The sequence below is a fragment of the Nicotiana tabacum genome, chromosome 22, assembly GCF_000715075.1.
Source record: "Nicotiana tabacum cultivar K326 chromosome 22, ASM71507v2, whole genome shotgun sequence".
NCBI lineage: Eukaryota > Viridiplantae > Streptophyta > Magnoliopsida > Solanales > Solanaceae > Nicotiana > Nicotiana tabacum.
This window is the reverse complement of record NC_134101.1, coordinates 100,049,080-100,069,785: the sequence shown is the minus strand read 5'-3', so window position 1 is coordinate 100,069,785 and position 20,706 is coordinate 100,049,080.

Here is a 20,706-nt window from a genome sequence, read left to right as displayed (position 1 = left end):
GATGAATTTGGCAATAAACTTATCCGCCAACTCATCCCAAGTTGTGATGAAATGATTGGGGAGTCTCTCGAGCCAGTCTAATGCCTTCCCCCGAAGTGAGAACGGGAAAAGTCTCAATCTCAGCGCATCCTCGGATACATTCGTCTACTTGCTCCCCCAACATGTATCTACGAACCTCTTGAGATGTTTGTAGGCATTTTGTTTGTAGGCATTTTGAAGTACCCACACTGCTCAAGTAAGGTCAACATCACATTGGTTATCTGAAAGTTGCCTGCCCGGATTCGGGGTGGGACAATAGCACTTGCGTAGCCCTGGTTCGGTAATACTCTGGGAGCCACTCTTGGATGAACCGGGGGAGGGTCTCGAATATTGTTATTTGGATTATCATTGGCATTCCGGCCTCTCCATTGACCTTGAGGTGCAAGAGGCACCTCATCTTGCGCAATATCATTTACCTCCTCCCCTGCTATCATGTTTCCAAGAGGGTCATTAGCATTGTTTAAAGCCATGTTGGTACCTGAGTAATTGTTGATACCCAATTTTTTCCTATATATTTTTATACTCAAAATACTTTCAAAATAGCATATGTATGCATATACAAGCATGCCCAAAGGCTTTGGTATTTTCCCAAATTTTTAAAGATTTTTAAAACCAATTTATGGCCTATTTTGCACTATAAAAACCCATAATTATTCCCAAAACTTGTCATTTTGGCGAATAATTTATTTTATTCTCGCATTTACATAAAATATAATTTACATGATTTTTGCATAATTTTACAAGTCGATTTGGTATTTTTAAACTAAAATTGCATGAAATTGCAATTTTAGCCTATTTCTCGATTTAATAGCATTCGTAATCACAAAATCATTTCTAATATTTTTAAATTAATACTTATGCATTTATTATTAACTCTGTATTTTTAATTTGATTTTTAAACACTATTTACTATTTTTTATAAAATCAAAATGGGGAAAATTGGCTATTTAAATTGCAGTCCCTTTTTATTTCAATTGTAGCCCAAATTGCACACTCAATTTCAACACCAATCCAACCTAATTCCGACCCAATTTCATTAATTACCCGACCCACACCCTATTAATATATAACCCGCTCGGATCCCCATTTTAAATCGTGGCCGTTGATTATTTAGATCAACGGTCCACGTTAGCCCCTTCCTTAATTAAACCCACAAGACCCCTAACCCTAAATCATTTACACAAATGAGCCGCCCTTGTATCCCCTCGTCTCTCAAAACTCTCTCAACCACCCTCTGAAACCCTAGCCCTCTCCGCTGATCTCCGACCTCGTTCCACCGGAAATCATGGCTTCCCAGGCCCTGTGTAATCTATATCTACCCCCACGTACCTCTATACTCCTTTTGCTCGAGGTTTCAGAGTCCGACCTTGAAGACCTTGACTCAGAATCTCTCCGATTCAGTTTCTATGGCCATTCCCGGCTCATCTCCGGCGAGTCCTAGCCCTATGAGTCCATCTCCGACTCAGGACCAGCCCGTTCCAGGCCTTTCTCATTTTTCTAGGGTTTTCTCTGAAACCCTAAGCCTTCGAGGTTTTCTTTGTTTCTCTCTAAGATCTACTTCAGATCCGTGCTATTTTCTAGGATTTTTAAGTATTTTTCACATCTTTTCGATTTTTTGTTTTCAAAACTGTTCATCTTCTCAAAACTTAGGGTTTCTGTGATTTCTACTTGTTCTAATGTGATTTCTCGCATTATTTGGCTTTGCTGTAATTCCTAAATGTTTTCACTATGATTTCTGCGTATTTTTCTTTATTGTAATTTCTCCTAGGGTTTCCGAGTAATTTCTTTACTGTATTTTTCTTTACTTAGGTTTCCATGAATATTTGTGTTCTTTGGACCTCCTGAGTTTTTTTTGCCTGATTTTATATGCTTTCGACTCTACACTTGACTTGTGGAAGAAACCCTAGATTTTGGAGAATTTTTTCAAACTACTTGTGTGCGATTGTTTGCTGCCTGCCTGATTTCAAAACCCTAATTCTCCAAACCCATCTCATGTTTCTGATTCTTGCTAAGCTTTGCAAGAGCTTTTTATTCCTCACATATCTATATTCTTCTATTTTGATCACATCACTACACTGTTTGTTTAATCTTAGCCCTGCATGTTTAAGTTTATGCATCTTTTATAGTCAAACATTTTCCTTTCAAAATAACCCTAATTTTGGTGGTTGATTTCCTATGAATCTATTTTGATTCTTTCTTTTTGACTGATTTGGACCTATTCTCTGACTGAATTCAATACTGAGCTCGAATCCCTAATTCCTTGATTTACTATGTGATTAGTGATTCTATTCTTGCCTTATTTGCTTAAAACCGTGTATCTTTCAAAACTTTATATGTATTTACCCTTTATTTTACAATTTATTCTTGATTCTTCTTTCCATAAATGAAACTCTGTTTTATTACCTTAAGTCTGATTCCTTAATTAAAGGAAGTCCTTTCCCTAATTGATTATGACTTGATACTAAGTTATTTTCTTGCCTTACTTACTGCTTACTTTCAAACTATAAAAACCCCCACCCCTTTTATTTCAAAAAAAAAGGAGGAACAACTGCAGGTTCACACTCACTAAACTCTTTCTTCTCTTCTCTGCTCTTCTCTGCTACTTGTTCTGATTGGGTTTAGCCGGCTGAAAGCCAAGGCTAAGCTATAGGATTCTATCTGCCCTACTTGCTTTACTGTTTGAGTTTGCAACTGGTATGTCCATGATTTAAATACCATCTCCAAACTACGTGTTTATTTACCCTTTTCATATGTCTGTTTATGTTCGACTTTCTTACATGATGTAGTTAAACTTCAACATGTTACATCCCTACCCCATATTCCCATGTCTTTGATTCTGTTATGCTTGTGTAAGTACTTTCCTGTACATCCCTTTCCCCAAGTCCCCGTGGCTTAACTCTGTTTGTTGGTACAAATGTTTTCATATCAATCCCTTTCCCTGAACCCCCTTTGTGTGTGAGTATTGTTTAGACTAGGGTGGCACTCTATTGCCATCCCTAGTTTAGAACCAGGTTGCTCTACACCTATACTCAAATCAGTCGCATTCCCTTAGCCCTGTTATGTGTTGAGCTTGACTCAAGTCTGGTGGTGTCCTAATCACCATATAGGCCTAAGTCTAACTTTCTAAAGTTTGCTCTCTTATTTGCTTGAACCAAGTAAAGGATTAGGGGTGTGCCAGTCCCATCCATGGCTAGGTATGACCACCCTTTGCTTTGGTCTCCTCTAATCCCCTCACTTTTACAATTATTCTTAGTTCTTTATGTCCTACCCCCTATGGTAAGCCACTCTTTGGGACCCTAGAGTTCCCTTTGAACTTGGATGCCTAAGGGTTGGTAATTCCACACATTGCACTATTCTACTCAATCTTTAAGGTGTAAGCATTGCCTGGGCTTCTTGAAAGCCGTTGGAACTTTGAAACACTCTAAGAGAAGGCCTTGGAATCTGGAGCCCGGATTTGGTAAAATACATGTGTTGGACATTAAGGTTGCTTTGGGCTTCCTCGGGTCCGTTTTAGTTTTGATGTATTTATTTTTTAGTTTTTCCCTTCCACTTTTGTAATAACTTTGTAATATTAGTAAAAGGGCGTGGGAGGGGTTTATGTTGTTTGCATCAGTCAATGAGTAGAAATCATGCCTATAGGACTTCAATATTGCAAATCATCTAGAAATCATGCCTATAGGACCTTAACGTTGCAAATCACTTAGAAACCATGCCTATAGGGTTTAATATTGCATACCATTCAGAAATCATGCCTATAGGATTTTGTATTGCAAGCATGATAGAAATCATGTCTATAGGAACTGCATATGCGTTAGGCAAACTGTAGGATAATTACGCTCATCTTTTACCAATGCTTTAACAACCCCCTTTAAAAATCGAAACGTAGATGTCATGCCTATAGGATTAATTGCAACTCGCTTGATCCGTTTAAGTAACAGCAGTCTGTCAATTGGTTCTTAACGTTCTTTAAGTAATGTTTTCAACAAAACTCTTTTGTAAACCATGTGTGCTTTCAAACTCTACAAATCTGCATTCTTTTCCATGAACAGTTTTTTTTTCTTAAATAGTTCTGCCTAAGCATTTTAATCAGTCCCTGAAACTGCCTTTAAAACAATTCTGCAACCAAATCCTTTTCTCAAAAATATTCCTGCCTTCAAAATTCTTGCATAACTCTTTTGCTTTTTCACTCAAACAGTTTGATGCTTTCGAAATCTGTACTTTCCTTTAAAATTCTTCTGCATCTGATTACCTCTTCTGAAATCAGTATTTTCTAAATCATTCGCCTAAAATACTTTTGATTTCTAACAAACCGGACCCGATGGGCTCAAATTAGACTTATTATCCAACTCTATATGTTAAACTAATTTGTCCACTGTCAGTTTTAATCTTAGGACCAAATCAATAACTGTAAGACATGCTAAAATAATTGCTATGTGATTTATGGGGTTTGTGTGAGCCTTTTGAGTATTTGTTTTATTTCCCACTTATCTGCTATTTGTTTTGATTGACGCCTAGTATTTTATCCTTTTGAAACTCCATATACGCCTCTACCCCTTTCTTTCCTTTAGGATTAAAAGTCAAAACACCCCGGGACTAATAGCTTGGGACGGGTACTAGCATGCAATAAGCAAAACGAGACTAATCGCGTTTAATACCTTGACGGGGTGGGAAGGGTAGAATATGGAGATGATGACCGATGCGCTAATATCACGTGCGACCCCTCTTCTGAGGAGTGATTGCTGGATATTGCATTGAAGTGATCCATATTATATTTAAACCTAGGACCCCTTTTCTCCTTCTTTAGTTATTGATGTTTTCTTAAATTAATGTTTCTTCAACTAAGCTTTCTCCTTTTAAAATCACTTGTGTCTTTCTTCTTTCAAAATTTTTCAACTTGTTATGTGCAAACTTTGCTTGTTTATTCCTACTCTTCTTAAAGTCATAATTAAGCACGGTCGGGAACCACACTAGTGGATCTTGAGGGGTGTCTAACACCTTCCCCTCGAGATAATCTCATGCCCTTACCCGAACTCTGGTTTATCTTTCAAAAAAATCTTATCTTCTTTAAAAGTGTCCTAATGCACTATAATCATTAGGTGGCGACTCTTCAAATTCCATAACCCGTTTCCTCGGAAGGAAATAAGAGTTGTTTTGTCCATAATGTCGTAAACCCGATTTTGCTCTTTAGGAAAAAGGGAGGCGTCGACAGCATGGCGACTCTGCTGGGGACATGCTTTAAGGCTTTTACCATTACGTTCTTTTTATGACTTTATTGCTTCTTTTATTACCTTTATTTCCTGTTTTTAATCATTTCTCCATGAATACTAACTTGACTCTTCGTGTTTTCTTTTCCTTTAATTGCTTTCCCCTTTACTGCTTTACCATTATCTCAATTCCATTTTCATTTTCGTGCATTCATTGTAATCTTTACTTTATGAACGTGAAAATACATGTAATTTGTTTCATTATTGTAATTGCATCTCTCAACATCATATCCCACTCGTGGCAAAACAAATCCTATAGCAACGCTTATAATGAGTGGTTGCGCCCTTCCGATATCATAACCCCTAAATGTGGCAAAGGCATATTTGCGGTAAAACCAGTCGATCAACGGTGTAGTCGACGGTTCCGCGCCTTTCCCTCTTGAGTTGTCCGCTCAAGGGTACCTTGTCTAGCACTTCAAAGTAGAAACCTTACTCTATTAAACTGTTCATGCATCATGGTCAAACTTAGCCGAGTCAGTTATGTTGTCCGCATAATGACTCATTAAGATAGCCTAAACCAAAGTCCATCAGGTTTCCTCGAAACCCAAACGGATACCTCCACGTTATGTGCATTTATTTGGAGAACTAAATGCCCTTTTGCTAATTATTGATTTAAATACTCGAGTCCGGTGGGGGTTAAGGGCCTAACATTTTGTTTTGCAGAAAATGAGGCACGAGGTCCCCAGATTCGGTATGGTATCCAACATCCACCCAAGGTTGCTAAGCTGGTGGGAAGATCTTCATGGTAGTGATCAAACCCTCGTCCGCAAGTACTTAGGAAATTTAACCTCACTTCTGGAAATCCAACCCAATAACAAGATCATTGAGGCTGCCACTTTGTTTTGGGATGGTGATCGATCAGTGTTCCGTTTCGGAGACTTGGAAATGACCCATCTGCTAGAAGAGATAGGGGGCCTAGCTGGTATCCCTTGGGAAACTCTGGGTTTGCTTATGCTGGAGAATCGCAAAAGTAGAGGCTTTCTTAAGATAATGGGACTCAAGAAAACCCCCGACCTTTCTTGCTTGAAGGACTCCTACATACCCTTCGACTTCTTATATGAGAGGTATGGCCACAGAAAGTCCTATCGCACCTACATGGACGAATTCGCCCTCACCTCTTTGGGGCATATACATAGAAGGGTGTTCGTGTTCATGTTTTGCTTCTTAGGCATGATAATTTTCCCTATGAAGAAGGATAGGATCCACACTAGACTAGCCATGGTGACCAAGACCTTAATGGAAGGAATTGACGGGCAGTCTTTCAGCATAGTACCTATGATCATCGCTGAATCTATCGAGCCTTGGGAAAATGTCAACAAGGGGCTCCGCACTTCGAGGGTTGTAATCTGATACTTCAACTTTGGCTTATAGAACACCTTCAGAAAGGCGACTACAGATAGGAAATCATACGCAGGGATTGGGATGACCACATCGCCTTTCATCACCCAAAGCGAATGAACTTCACACCCAACATGTCTGCTCAGCCAGAGGACACCAGTGGATGGGTAGAGCTGTTCGAGAATCTAAAAGTAGAGCAAATTCAGTGGATGTTCAAGTGGTTCCCAACAGGGGAGTTCATTATTCGTTCCCGAGATGCACCATTCCTCATACTCATTGGCCTGAGGGGAACTCACCCTTACTTCCCCCTCCGAGTCATGAGGCAAGCCGGAAGGAAATAAATCATACCCAGGATAGAGAAAATGAGTCATTTCAGGGCTGACTTTCAAGATGATGATAACCCGCACAGGTGTCATGCTCAGCATATGTGGCACTGCAAGCTCATTTTAGGGAAGGAGTCTATTGAACCAGACAGGTATCATGCCGGGTGTGTGCCGCACTACACAGGTTGGCTAGAAGATGATCACATTAGTTTGGGTCACCCGGGGTTTGTCCATGGTCATAAGCTTATCGATGAAAAGACTGCAGCAAAGGTTAAATACAATCAACTGCGCATAAGGATGCGAGAATGCGAGAACGAACATCGGGAAATACAGGAAGCCCACGAGATGCTGATCAACGAGTGGAAGGATATGGCTGTCAACGGCAACAACCGGCTGGTGTATCTGGAATGAGGCTTAGTGGAACTGGAAGGTAAATTTCTGAAGAGGATCGACGATTGTCACAATGCTGAGGGTAATGAAGGTGGGCACCTGGCCCCAGCTTACTTGCTGCTGGGACTGCGCGAGCTGGTGCAGCTGTACGAGGGAGGCAAGAGTACCGAATCTGGGGAAGGTCCTTCTGGGACCAAGTAGTAGGACTCTTATTTTCTGCTTTCATAATGTAATAAGGACATTGGCCATTAGTGATATTTTTATCATTCAGTTGTTTTAAGACTCGTCTTGTTTTTATCAATATAATGAGGCATTTAGCATTATAAGTTCTCCAAATTTAATTTGTCGCTAGGCTTACCTCGGGCACAATGAGGCACCCAAGTTAGGAAGCGATTTATATTTCAGCACAATGTGTTTAAATATTGCAATATTATTTATCAGAATCCGCGCTAACATTTTACCTTTTTGTTTGTTTTTCTTTTATTATTTTTATTCCCCTCCCCAAAGGTTAGTTCGCGCATTCTATCACCATCAACGTACTCAACAAGATCCAAGGGTCCTCCACCTCCTCCTCCTCCAAGTCCTACCAGAAACAGGAACAAAGGAAAAATGGGAGATACAAGTGCTAGAAAGGAAATCGAGGAAACCTCTCAGAACGCTTCAATCACTAAGGAAACTGCTGCTCATCTTGAGCAAACTTTGCTGAGATTTCAAGAAGGATTGGAACAAGTTCGAAACCTGGCAAGTCTGTCAATCACTCTTGCCGCTGCTGATGCCAACAACCAGAACCATACTACACCACCAGCACAACCCGCTCATGCCCAAGCCTGCAACACCTGGAACAACACTCCACTGCACGTTCCTGAAACACAAAATACCACAAAAGACCATAAAACTCCAATCTTTATGGACACCATGCTACATTACAGTTAGCCAATCGCCAGTGCAATCGAGACAGATGACAAGAGCTCCCTCATTCAGAATTTGGCCACTGAGATCAAGAAGTTGACTAGCCGGGTCCAAGATTTCGAAGGTAACAAAAGTGTTGAAGGGTTAAATTACGAAGATCTCTGTGTTCAGCCAGATGTTGAGCTCCTGGAAGGGTACAAACCTCCCAAGTTCGAACTATTCGATGGTACAGGTGATCCCAGGGTCCACATCAGAATGTATTGTGATAAGCTGGTAGGAGTCGGAAGGGACGAGAAGATTCGCATGAAGCTGTTCATGAGGAGTTTGAAGGGTGATGCTTTATCATGGTATATTAGCCAGGATGCAAAGAAATGGACTAGTTGGGTGAACATGGCATCTGACTTTATGGATCGGTTTAGGTTCAACAATGAGAACGCACCAGATGTGTTCTATATCCAGAATCTCAAGAAGAAGCCCACAGAGACCTTTCGCGAGTATGCTACTCGTTGGAGGTCAGAAGCTGCTAAGGTCAGACCGGCCTTGGAGGAAGAACAAATGAACAGGTTCTTCGTCCGTGCTCAGGATCCGCAGTACTACAAGAGGCTGATGCTAATAGAGGGCCAAAAGTTCTCCGACATCATCAAGTTGGGAGAAATAATCGAAGAAGGCATCAAAAATGGTATGGTCACTAACCTTGAGGCATTGCAAGCTACCAACAAGGATTTACAGTCTGGTGGCTCATCAAAGAAAAAGGATGTGAATTCTGTGATGGCTGCGCAAAGAAACAACTCCCCTATGAAGTACCAAACCTATCCCTCAACTCCACTCACATATCAACCTACCCTAAATTACCAAGCACCATCACCCACCTACCAAATTCCATCACTTGCTCCACCACCTACGTATGAACCCGCTTCACACAGATATTCCCAACCCGCACCTATATACCAAGCATATAACTCCCAACCTTCTCACTACCCATCACCTCCTACCCGTCAAAACTTCCCTCGACCTAGACCAAACTTCGACCGCAAACCTCCCAGACAATATACCGCCATAGCCGAGCCAATTGACCAATTATATCAAAAACTCAAGGCAGCTGGTTATGTTACCCCTATCCCAGTCGTAACTCCAGAAAATCCTTCCTAGTGGATCAACCCAAACAAGACTTACGCATACCATTCCGGGATGAAGGGCCATTTTATCGACGAGTGTCGCTCGTTGAAAGACAAGATTCAGAACCTGATTGACAACAAGATCATTATAGCAAAGGAGCTCGCTCCTAATGTCCGCAACAACCCTCTGCCTGACCATGAGGGTAGAGGCATCCACATGATCGAGATCGAAGATGATTAGGACCCCAAGAGGTCAATCGGGTTGATAGCTGAAGGAGACGAGCCTAAGAAGCCAATAGTTACTCTCAATCCCATTGTTGTCTAGATTCAGCCCTCTGAGGGCGATGTGGTAAATGTGTTCGTACCACTTGAGTTTGAAGCACCACCTTCAAAGGCGCCAAAACCAATTGAGTTTGAGTTCGGAGTTCCAAGGGCGCCTATGCCGTTTGAAGTTACTGTGTTACCTCCTAAGGCACCAATTCCAGTCTCCATGACAGACGTAACCCCATTCAAGACAAATGTTATACCTTGGGATTACACCGCTGAGGCTAGAAGGAAGGGAAAGACATATACTGGGGAAGCGATTGTCGCACAGGGCATGACCAGGACAGGCAGGGTATACAACCCGGAACACTTGGCTGAGTCCAGCAAGCAGGCCTCCGGGTGGGCTGTTGAAACTGGACCCGATAACCTTTGGAGGAAGGTACAGGCCAAAGAGTACTCGGTCGTCGAGCAACTGAACAAAACGCCAGCTCAGATTTCTATTCTGGCTCTTCTACAAAGCTCAGAGGCACATAAAATGCCCTAATAAAAGTACTGAGTGAAGCTTATGTTCCCAGCAACATAACAGGAGGCGAAATAGCAAACATGGTGGGGCAGGTACTGGAAAGCCATAAGATCACCTTTCATGAAGATGTATTACCGCCAGAAGGGCTTGGTCACAACAAAGCGTTGCACATCACTGCGCAATACGAGGATCACTTTGTCACCAGGATTCTAGTCGATGGGGGATCTAGTCTTAACATTTGTCTGTTGGTAACTCTCAGGACATTGGGTAAGGGATTGCACGAGATCAAAGACGGGGCTATCAATATCAAAGCTTTTGATGGATCTCAGAGGTCCACCATTGGAGAAATTAGCTTATGCCTGCAGATGGGACCCACCTGGTTCGATGTCGAGTTCCAAGTCATTGACGTACCAGCGTCCTACAATTTGTTGCTTGGACGACCCTGGATCCACGTTGCTGGGGCTGTGGCGTCAACTTTGCATCAGGCTATAAAATTTGAATGGAATCATCAGGAAGTAATCATTCATGGCGACGGTAGCAACCCTATATATAGTCGCCAGACCATCCCGATGATCGGAGGTAGAAGGAAAATCGGTGGAGAAACATACCATCACATCGAGCGAGTCAACGCCATAGACAAAGACAAGTGGTGGGATAACAAAATTGAGAGCATCCTGAATTGGAGCAGGTATGAACCCGGAAAAGGACTTGGCAAGAACCTGCAGGGTATCACCAAACCTATCAAGCTGAAGAAGCACGGTACCACTTTTGGCCTAGGGTATGAGTACACTTGGGAGGAGTTCAACCACTGGTCACCCCCATGGCGCGGACCATACCATCCGCTGGAGCACCCTATACCTCAGTTGGAGCAGGTTGTTCAGCCAGCCGACCCTTTGTACGGATCAGAGGAAGACGAGGCACTAGCAGCAATAAAGAACTTGTTTCTGGAAGATGATATGGATTGTTGTGTTATCTTCGAGGAGGGAGTGGAGGAAGGCCCTTCCATTCAAGCTATGAACCAAGGAGAGCACCTAGCCAATTGGTCAATCAGGACCACCAGTGCCCGGAGAGCCTTAGGGTAGCAAGGCTAAACGACGCATATGCATCACACTTTACTTTAGTTGATTTTACTTCTCCGCATTGTCTTTACTTTTGAAAAGAGCTCCAATGTTTTAAACGATTATAAAAAAGCATTTTCAAGTTTATCTTTACGTTTCGCTCTCATTTATTTTCTCTACCATTTACTTTATTTTACACAGCATTACTATTACATATCTTGATGATGAACCAACGACTGTGACTTGCAACGAGACAGTGCGACAAAGGGATATAGACTCAGAAGAGGATGAGATACCAGAAGAGGTTGTCGGGGAGGTCAAGAATTTCGAGAACAGGCCCAAGTCTAAATTAGACGAAACTGAGGTCATCAATTTGGGGAACGCAGAAAATGTCAAGGAAACACGTATCAGCGTACACTTGTCACCATCAGAAAAGGAAGAATACACAGAGTTTTTGAAAGAATATGAGGATATATTCGCTTGGTCGTATGATGATATGACCGGTCTCAGCACATCCATCGTGGCTCACAAGCTGCCGACAGATCCGGCATGCCTACCAGTCAAACAGAAACTCAGAAAGTTCAAGCCAGACATGAGTTTGAAAATCAAAGAAGAGGTCACCAAGCAAGTCAAAGCCAGGGTTCTCAGAGTAGTGGAGTATCCAACATGGTTAGCCAACGTTGTGCCGGTACCGAAGAAGGATGGGAAGGTTAGAGTCTATATCGACTACCGGGATTTCAACCGGGCCAGTCCTAAGGACGATTTCCCTTTACCAAATATACACATACTGATTGATAACTGCGCCAAACATGAGATCCAGTCATTCGTCGATTGTTTTGCTAGATACCATCAGATATGGATGGATGAAGAAGATGCAGAGAAAACGGCATTCATCACGCCGTGGGGAATGTACTGTTACAGAGTGATGCCGTTCGGTTTAAAGAATGTTGGTGCTACCTACATGAGAGCCATGACCACAATCTTTCATGATATGATACATAAAAAGATCGAGGTGTATGTGGACGACGTCATCATTAAATCCAGGAAAGGTGCAGATCACATGGGAGATTTGAGAAAATTCTTCAACAGACTGAGGAGATACAACTTAAAACTGAATCCCGCCAAGTGTGCATTCGGGCTCCCAGCCAGAAAGTTATTGGGTTTCGTTGTGAGTCGCCGGGGAATAGAATTGGACCCGTCAAAGGTCAAATCCATTCAAGAGTTACCACCGCCAAAGAACAAGAAAGATGTAATGAGTTTTCTGGGAAGGCTCAACTATATCAGCCGATTCATAGCTCAGTCCACTGTCATTTGTGAACCCATCTTCAAGATGCTAAAGAAGGATGCCGCCACTAAATGGACTAATGTTGTCAAAAGGCCTTCGACAGAATCAAGGAATACTTGTCGACACCGCCAGTCTTGGTTCTACCCGAGCCAGGGAGACCCCTATTGCTTTATCTTGCAGTGTTGGATGGGGCATTTGGTTGTGTTTTGGGACAACATGACGAGACGGGAAGAAAGGAACAAGCCATCTATTACCTCAGCAAGAAGTTTACCCCGTACGAGGCTCGGTATTCCTTATTAGAGCGCACTTGTTGCGCCCTAACCTAGGTGGCTCAGAAATTGAGACACTATTTCTGTGCTTACACCACTTATCCATATCCAGGATGGATCCATTGAAGTATATCTTTCAGAAGCCCATGCCTACCGGTAAGCTCGCCAAGTGGCATATACTGTTAAGTGAATTTGACATCGTTTATGTTACCCAGAAGGCAGTCAAAGGACAAGCCTTGGCAGATAACCTCGCCGAGAATCCTTTAGGAGGAGAATACGAACCTCTAAGGACGTATTTTCCTGATGAGGAGATAGCCTTCATAGGAGAAGACATTGCAGAATCCTATGACGGTTGGAGGACGTTTTTCGACGGAGCCGCAAATTTCAAAGGAGTTGGCATAGGAGCAGTCTTGGTATCAAAAATCGGTCAGCATTACCCGGTATCCGCCAAGCTCAGGTTCCCATGCACCAACAACATGGCCAAATATGAAGCCTGCATTCTAGGGATTAAACTGGCCATTGATATGAACGTTCAGGAGTTACTAGTAATCGGAGACTCGGACCTACTCATACGTCAGGTTCGAGAAGAATGGGCAACCAAGAATCCCAAGATACTCCCTTATCTGCATCACATACAGGAATTGAGAAAGAGGTTCAAGAAGACGGAATTCTAGCATATTCCCAGGGTACAGAATGAGTTCACCGATGCATTGGCCACTTTGTCATCTATGATTCAGCATCCAGATACAAACTTTATTGACCCCATCCAGGTCAAGATTCACGACCAACCAGCTTATTGTGCTCACGTCGAAGAAGAAGCCGACGGGAAACCTTGGTTCCACGATATCAGAAAATACCTGACAACAGGAGAGTACCCAGAGCTTGCCAATGCTACTCAGAAACGGACACTTCGGAGATTATCCAACAACTTCTTTCACAGCGGGGGAATCCTGTATAGGAGGACTCCCGATATGGGATTATTAAGATGTGTCGAGGCAAGAGAAGCAACCAAACTATTGGAGGAAGTGCACGCAAGGACCTGTGGACCGCATATGAATGGTTTCGTCTTGGCAAAGAAGATATTCCGAGTAGGATATTTTTGGATGACTATGGAAGCAGACTGCATCCAGTACGTCCGGAGATGCCACCATTGTCAAATATATGCAGATATGATAAAGGTACCTCCAAACGAGCTTACTGCAACAAGCTCACCATGGCCGTTCGCCGCTTGGGGAATGGATGTCATTGGACCAATTGAACCAGCCGCATCAAATGGGCACAGGTTCATCCTAGTGGCAATTGATTACTTTACTAAATGGGTTGAAGCAGCATCATACAAGGCAGTCACCAAGAAAGTAGTAGCAGATTTCGTCCGAGATCGTATGGTTTGTCGGTTCGGGGTTTCGTAATCAATCATCACTGACAACGGTTCTAATCTTAACAGCGATCTGATGAAGGCAATGTGTGAAACATTCAAGATTAAACACAAGAACTCTACGGCTTACAGACCTCAAATGAATGGAGCTGTAGAAGCAGCTAATAAGAACATCAAGAAGATACTAAGGAAGACGATCGAAAAGCACAAACAGTGGCATGAGAAGTTGTCATTCGCCTTACTGGGTTATTGTACCACGGTCCGCACATCAACTAGGGCCACTCCCTACATGCTGGTTTATGGTACAGAGGCGGTCATCCCCGCCGAGGTAGAAATTCCTTCCTTAAGGGTCATACAAGAAGCAGAATTAGATGATGCAGAATGGGTCAAGAGTCGCTACGAGCAGTTAGCCCTCATAGACAGAAAAAGAATGAACACTGTTTGTCATGGTCAATTATATCAGAACAGAATGTCCAGAGCCTTCAACAAGAGAGTCAAGCCAAAGAAGTTTACACCAGGACAGCTGGTGTTGAAGAAGATATTTCCATATCAAGATGAAGCCAAAGGGAAATTCTCTCCTAATTGGCAGGGTCTGTATATGGTGCATCGTGTTCTAACCGGAAGAGCCCTTATTCTCACGGAAATGGACGGAGAAGTCTGGCCGAAGCCTATCAACGCAGACGCAGTGAAGCGATACTACATTTGATCATATGTTTTTCCTTCATGATGTATTTTGAACTACGCCTGACCTGATTCTCGTTTAAGAGGGGATACGTAGGCAGCCCTATGGGTTCGGTCATACTTTAATAAAAATCCCATTTTTCCCCGCTATGGGAACTGGGGCAGAATTTTGAGGAGGACCCTCAAAATTCCGAAGCCAGTTTGTCAGCTTTCGCATCAGCACCAACCCAGAATTTTGAGGAGGACCCTCAAAATTCTGGAGCCAATCCGCGTTCGATCGTGCAGCACAGCCGTCAACAACGCCAGCCCAGTAAACTGGGGTAGAATTTTTGAGGAGGACATCAAAATTCCGGAGCAAGCGAGTTTGCCGTGTCTTGAACCACGTTGCAGTGGTTGGTTCATCCCGAAATAAAATTATTCTTTTTACCTATATATACATGCACTTGCCTATATTCACTAGCTCATGCCCGAATATCATTTGGATCGCATCGTTTAGCAACGCTGCCCCAATGATACGCAACAGTAAGAGCCGGAGGATACGAACTAACCTCCCCCTATAAAACTCACAATTTTTCTTTGGATGCAGGAATTCAGGCAACGAATCAATGTATATTTGCTCTTCAAAATCAAAAACCCTCCAGAGGGTCACTATCCACATTCGACACTCCCCAGTAGTCTTAATAGTGCAAACCGCCCACCAGAATTCAGGCCGCAAAAGCAAAACGCACCCACTCTTTAGAGTCGAAACTCTCAAAGCAATCACTCATTTCGCAAAAGTCTACTATCTACACCCAGCATTTCCCAGCAGTCATGATAGCGCAATCATCTATCAGCTAAGAGAACTTACTACTATCGTTTCTTTACATTTCTGCATTGCATAAGGCTACTTGCTGCCTTTCGAGACTAAGCTCTGTCTCCATCTGCATTTTGCATAAGGCTACTCTCTACCTTTCGGGGTTAAGCTCTACCTCTATATTGCATAAGGCTAGCTATCTGCCTTTCGAGACTAAGCTCTGTCTCCATCCGTATTTTTCATAAGGCTACTCTCTGCCTTTCGAGGTTAAGCTCTACCTCCATATTGCATAAGGCTAGCTATCTGCCTTCCGAGACTAAGCTCTGTCTCCATTTGCATTTCTGCATAAGGCTACTCTCTGCCTTCTGAGGTTAAGCTCTACCTCCATATTGCATAAGGCTATCTATCTGCCTTCCGAGACTAAGCTCTGTCTCCATCTGCATTTTGCATAAGGCTACTCTCTGCCTTTCGAGGTTAAGCTCTACCTCCATATTGCATAAGGCTAGCTATCTGCCTTCCAAGACTAAGCTCTGTCTCCATACGCATTTTGCATAAGGCTACACTCTACCTTCCGAGGTTAAGCTCTACCTCCATATTGCATAAGGCTATCTATCTGCCTTTCGAGACTAAGCTCTGTCTCCATCCTGCATGGCTGAAATATCGCCACTTTATTTAAATTCTCGCTTCGGCTGAAATATCGCCTCCCGCTTTTTTAAATTCTCGCCTTGGCTGAAAAATCGCCACCTTTGCATTCATTCGGCTGAAAGATTGCCACCTTCTCATGGGCTGAAAAATTTCCAACTTATTCAAAGGCGTCATAGTTCGGAGGCACCATCTGCATAGCCCGAGAACATCATTTCATGGCCTGTGAATCTTTATTTTATGTGCTTCATGTCCCAGGACATCATAGTCTGAGGACGTCATCCTAACCGTCCAAAGACAACATTCATGGTCCAATGGGAACTTGCATCACGTTTAAATTACGCAAATATATATGCACATCACGCACTTGCAGGTATTCCGGCTGGCTCACGGCTGTCTCAGCGATCCCGCTCCAGTTCTCCGCAGCCTGTCCGATTCCAAGCACCCTCTCAAACCTGACCGTCGCGACCGTTCGTTTAAATTTCCATCGGCATATTCCGTCAATGGTTCCTGAACTACATGTGGCCTGATTCTTGTAAAACCAGGGATATGTAAGCAGCTCAGAAACCAGAGCACGGTCAAAAATTCTTTTACAATCGCCGTTTCCGGTCAAAATTGGCCATCTTGTCTTTACCCGACAACTCTTTCATCCTCCTCGGGTAAAGAGGGGCAGCTGTTAATACCCAATTTTTCCCTATGTATTTTTATACTCACAATACTTTCAAAATAGCATATGTATGCATATACAAGCACGCCCAAAGGCTTTGGTATTTTCCCAAATTTTTAAAGATTTTTAAAACCAATTTATGGCCTATTTTACACTATAAAAACCAATAATTATTTCCAAAATTTGTCATTTTGGCGAATAATTTATTTTATTCTCTCATTTACACAAAATATAATTTACATGATTTTTGCATAATTTTACAAGTCCATTTGGTATTTTTAAACTAAAATTGCATGAAATTGCAATTTTAGCCTATTTCTCGATTTAATAGCATTCGTAATCACAAAATCATTTCTAATATTTTTAAATTAATACTTATGCATTGCTTATTAACTCGGTATTTTTAATTTGATTTTTAAACACTATTTACTATTTTTATAAAATCAAAACGGGGAAAATTGGCTATTTAAATTGCAGTCCTTTTTTATTTCAATTGTAGCCCAAATTACACCCTCAATTTCAACTCCAATCCAACCCAATTCTGACCCAATTTTATTAATTACCCGACCCACACCCTATTAATATAACCCGCCCGGATCCCCATTTTAAATCGTGGTCGTTGATTATTTAGATCAACGGTCCACGTTATCCCCTTCCTTAATTAAACCCACAAGACCCCTAACCCTAATTCATTTACACAAATGAGCCGCCCTTGTATCCCCTCGTCTCTCAAAATGCTCTCAACCACCCTTTGTAACCCTAGCCCTCTCCCCTGATCTCCGACCTCGTTCCACCGGAAATCATGGCTTCCCAGGCCCTGTGTAACCTATATCTACCCCCACGTACCTCTATTCTCCTTTTGCTCGAGGTTTCAGAGTCCGACCTTGAAGACTTTGACTCAGAATCTCTCCGATTCAGTTTCTATGGCCATTCCCGGCTCATCTCCGGCGAGTCCTAGCCCTGTGAGTCCATCTCCGACTCAGGACCAGCCCGTTCCAGGCCTTTCTCATTTTTCTAGGGTTTTCTCTGAAACCCTAAGTCTTCGAGGTTTTCTTTGTTTCTCTCTAAGATCTACTTCAGATCCGTGCACATCTTTTCGATTTTTTGTTTTCAAAACTGTTCATCTTCTCAAAACTTAGGGTTTCTGTGATTTCTACTTGTTCTACTATGATTTCTCGCATTATTTGTCTTTGCTGTAATTCCTAAATGTTTTCACTATGATTTCTGCGTATTTTTCTTTATTGTAATTCCTCCTAGGGTTTCCAAGTAATTTCTTTACTGTATTTTTCTTTACTTAGGTTTCCATGAATGTTTGTGTTCTCTGGACCTCCTGAGTTTATTTTTTGCCTGATTTTATATGCTTTCGACTCTACACTTGACTTGTGGAAGAAACCCTAGATTTTCGAATTTTTTCAAACTACTTGTGTGCGATTGTTTGCTGCCTGCCTGATATCAAAACCCTAATTCTCCAAACACATCTCATGTTTCTGATTCTTGCTAAACTTTGCAAGACCTTTTTATTCCTCGCATATCTATGTTCTTCTATTTTGATCACATGACTACACTATTTGTTTAATCTTAGCCCTGCATGTTTAAGTTTATGCATCTTTTATAGTCAAACATTTTTCTTTCAAAATAACCCTAATTTTGGGGGTTGATTTCCTATGAATCTATTTTGATTCTTTCTTTTTGACTGATTTGGACCTATTCTCTGACTGAATTCAATACTGAGCTCGAATCCCTAATTCCTTGATTTACTATGTGATTAGTGATTCTATTCTTGCCTTATTTGCTTAAAACCGTGTATCTTTCAAAACTTTATATGTATTTACCCTTTATTTTACAATTTATTCTTGATTCTTCTTTCTATAAATGAAACTCTGTTTTATTACCTTAAGTCCAATTCCTTAATTAAAGGAAGTCCTTTCCCTAATTGATTATGACTTGATACTAAGTTATTTTCTTGCCTTACTTATTGCTTACTTTCAAAGTATAAAAACCCCCACCCCTTTTATTTCAAAAAAAAAGGAGGAACAATTGCAAGTTCACACTCACTAAACTCTTTCTTCTCTTCTCTGCTCTTCTCTGCTACTTGTTCTGATTGGGTTTAGCCGGCTGAAAGCCAAGGCTATGCTATAGGATTCTATCTGCCCTACTTGCTTTACTGTTTGAGTTTGCAACTGGTATGTCCATGATTTAAATACCATCTCCAAAATGCGTGTTTATTTACCCTTTTCATATGTCTGTTTATGTTCGACTTTCTTACATTATGCAGTTAAACTTCAGCATGTTACATCCCAAACCCATATTCCCATGTCTTTGATTCTGTTATGCTTGTGTAAGTACTTTCCTGTACATCCCTTTCCCCAAGTCCCCGTGGCTTAACTCTGTTTGTTGGTACAAATGTTTTCATATCAATCCCTTTCCCTGAACCCCCTTTGTGTGTGAGTATTGTTTAGACTAGGGTGGCACTCTATTACCATCCCTAGTTTAGAACCAGGTTGCTCTAAACCTATACTCAAATAAGTCCCATTCCCTTAACCATGTTATGTGTTGAGCTTGACTCAAGTCTGGTGGTGTCCTAATCACCATACAGGCCTAAGTCTGACTTTCTAAAGTTTGCTCTCTTATTTGCTTGAACCAAGTAAAGGATTAGGGGTGTGCCAGTCCCATCCATGGCTAGGTATGACCACCCTTTGCTTTGGTCTCCTCTAATCCCCTCACTTTTACACTTATTCTTAGTTCTTTAAGTCCTACCCCCCTATGGTAAGCCACGCTTTGGGACCCTAGAGTTCCCTCTGAACTTGGATGCCTAAGGGCTGGTAATTCCACACATTGCACTATTCTACTCAATCTTTAGGGTGTAATCATTGCCCGGGCTTCCTGAAAGCCCTTGGAACTTTGAAACACTCTAAGAGAAGGCCTTGGAATCTGGAGCCCAGATTTGGTAAAATACATGTGTTGGACATTAAGGTTGCTTTGGGCTTCCTCGGGTCCGTTTTAGTTTTAATGTATTTATTTTTTAGTCTTTCCCTTCCACTTTTGTAATAACTTTGTAATATTAGTAAAAGGGTGTGGGAGGGGTTTATGTTGTTTGCATCAGTCAATGAGTAGAAATCATGCCTATAGGACTTCAATATTGCAAATCATCTAGAAATCATGCCTATAGGACCTTAACGTTGCAAATCACTTAGAAATCATGCCTATAGGGTTTAATATTGCATACTATTCATAAATCATGCCTATAGGATTTTGTATTGCAAGCATGATAGAAATCATGTCTATAGGAACTGCATATGCGTTAGGCAAACTGTAGGATAATTACGCTCATCTTTTACCAATGCTTTAACAACCCCCTTTAAAAATCGAAACGTAGATGTCATGCCTATAGGATTAATTGCAACTCGCTTGATCCGTTTAAGTAACATCAGTCTGTCAATTGGTTCTTAACGTTCTTTAAGTCATATTTTCAACAAAACTCTTTTGTAAACCATGTGGGCTTTCAAACTCTACAAATCTGCATTCTTTTCCATGAACAGTTTTTTTTTCTTAAATAGTTCTGCCTAAGCATTTTAATCATTCCCTGAAACTGCCTTTAATACAATTCTGCAACCAAATCCTTTTCTCAAAAATATTCCTGCCTTCAAAATTCTTGCATAACTCTTTTGCTTTTTCACTCAAACAGTTTAATGCTTTCGAAATCTATACTTTCCTTTAAAATTCTTCTGCATCTGATTACTTCTTCTGAAATCAGTATTTTCTAAATCATTC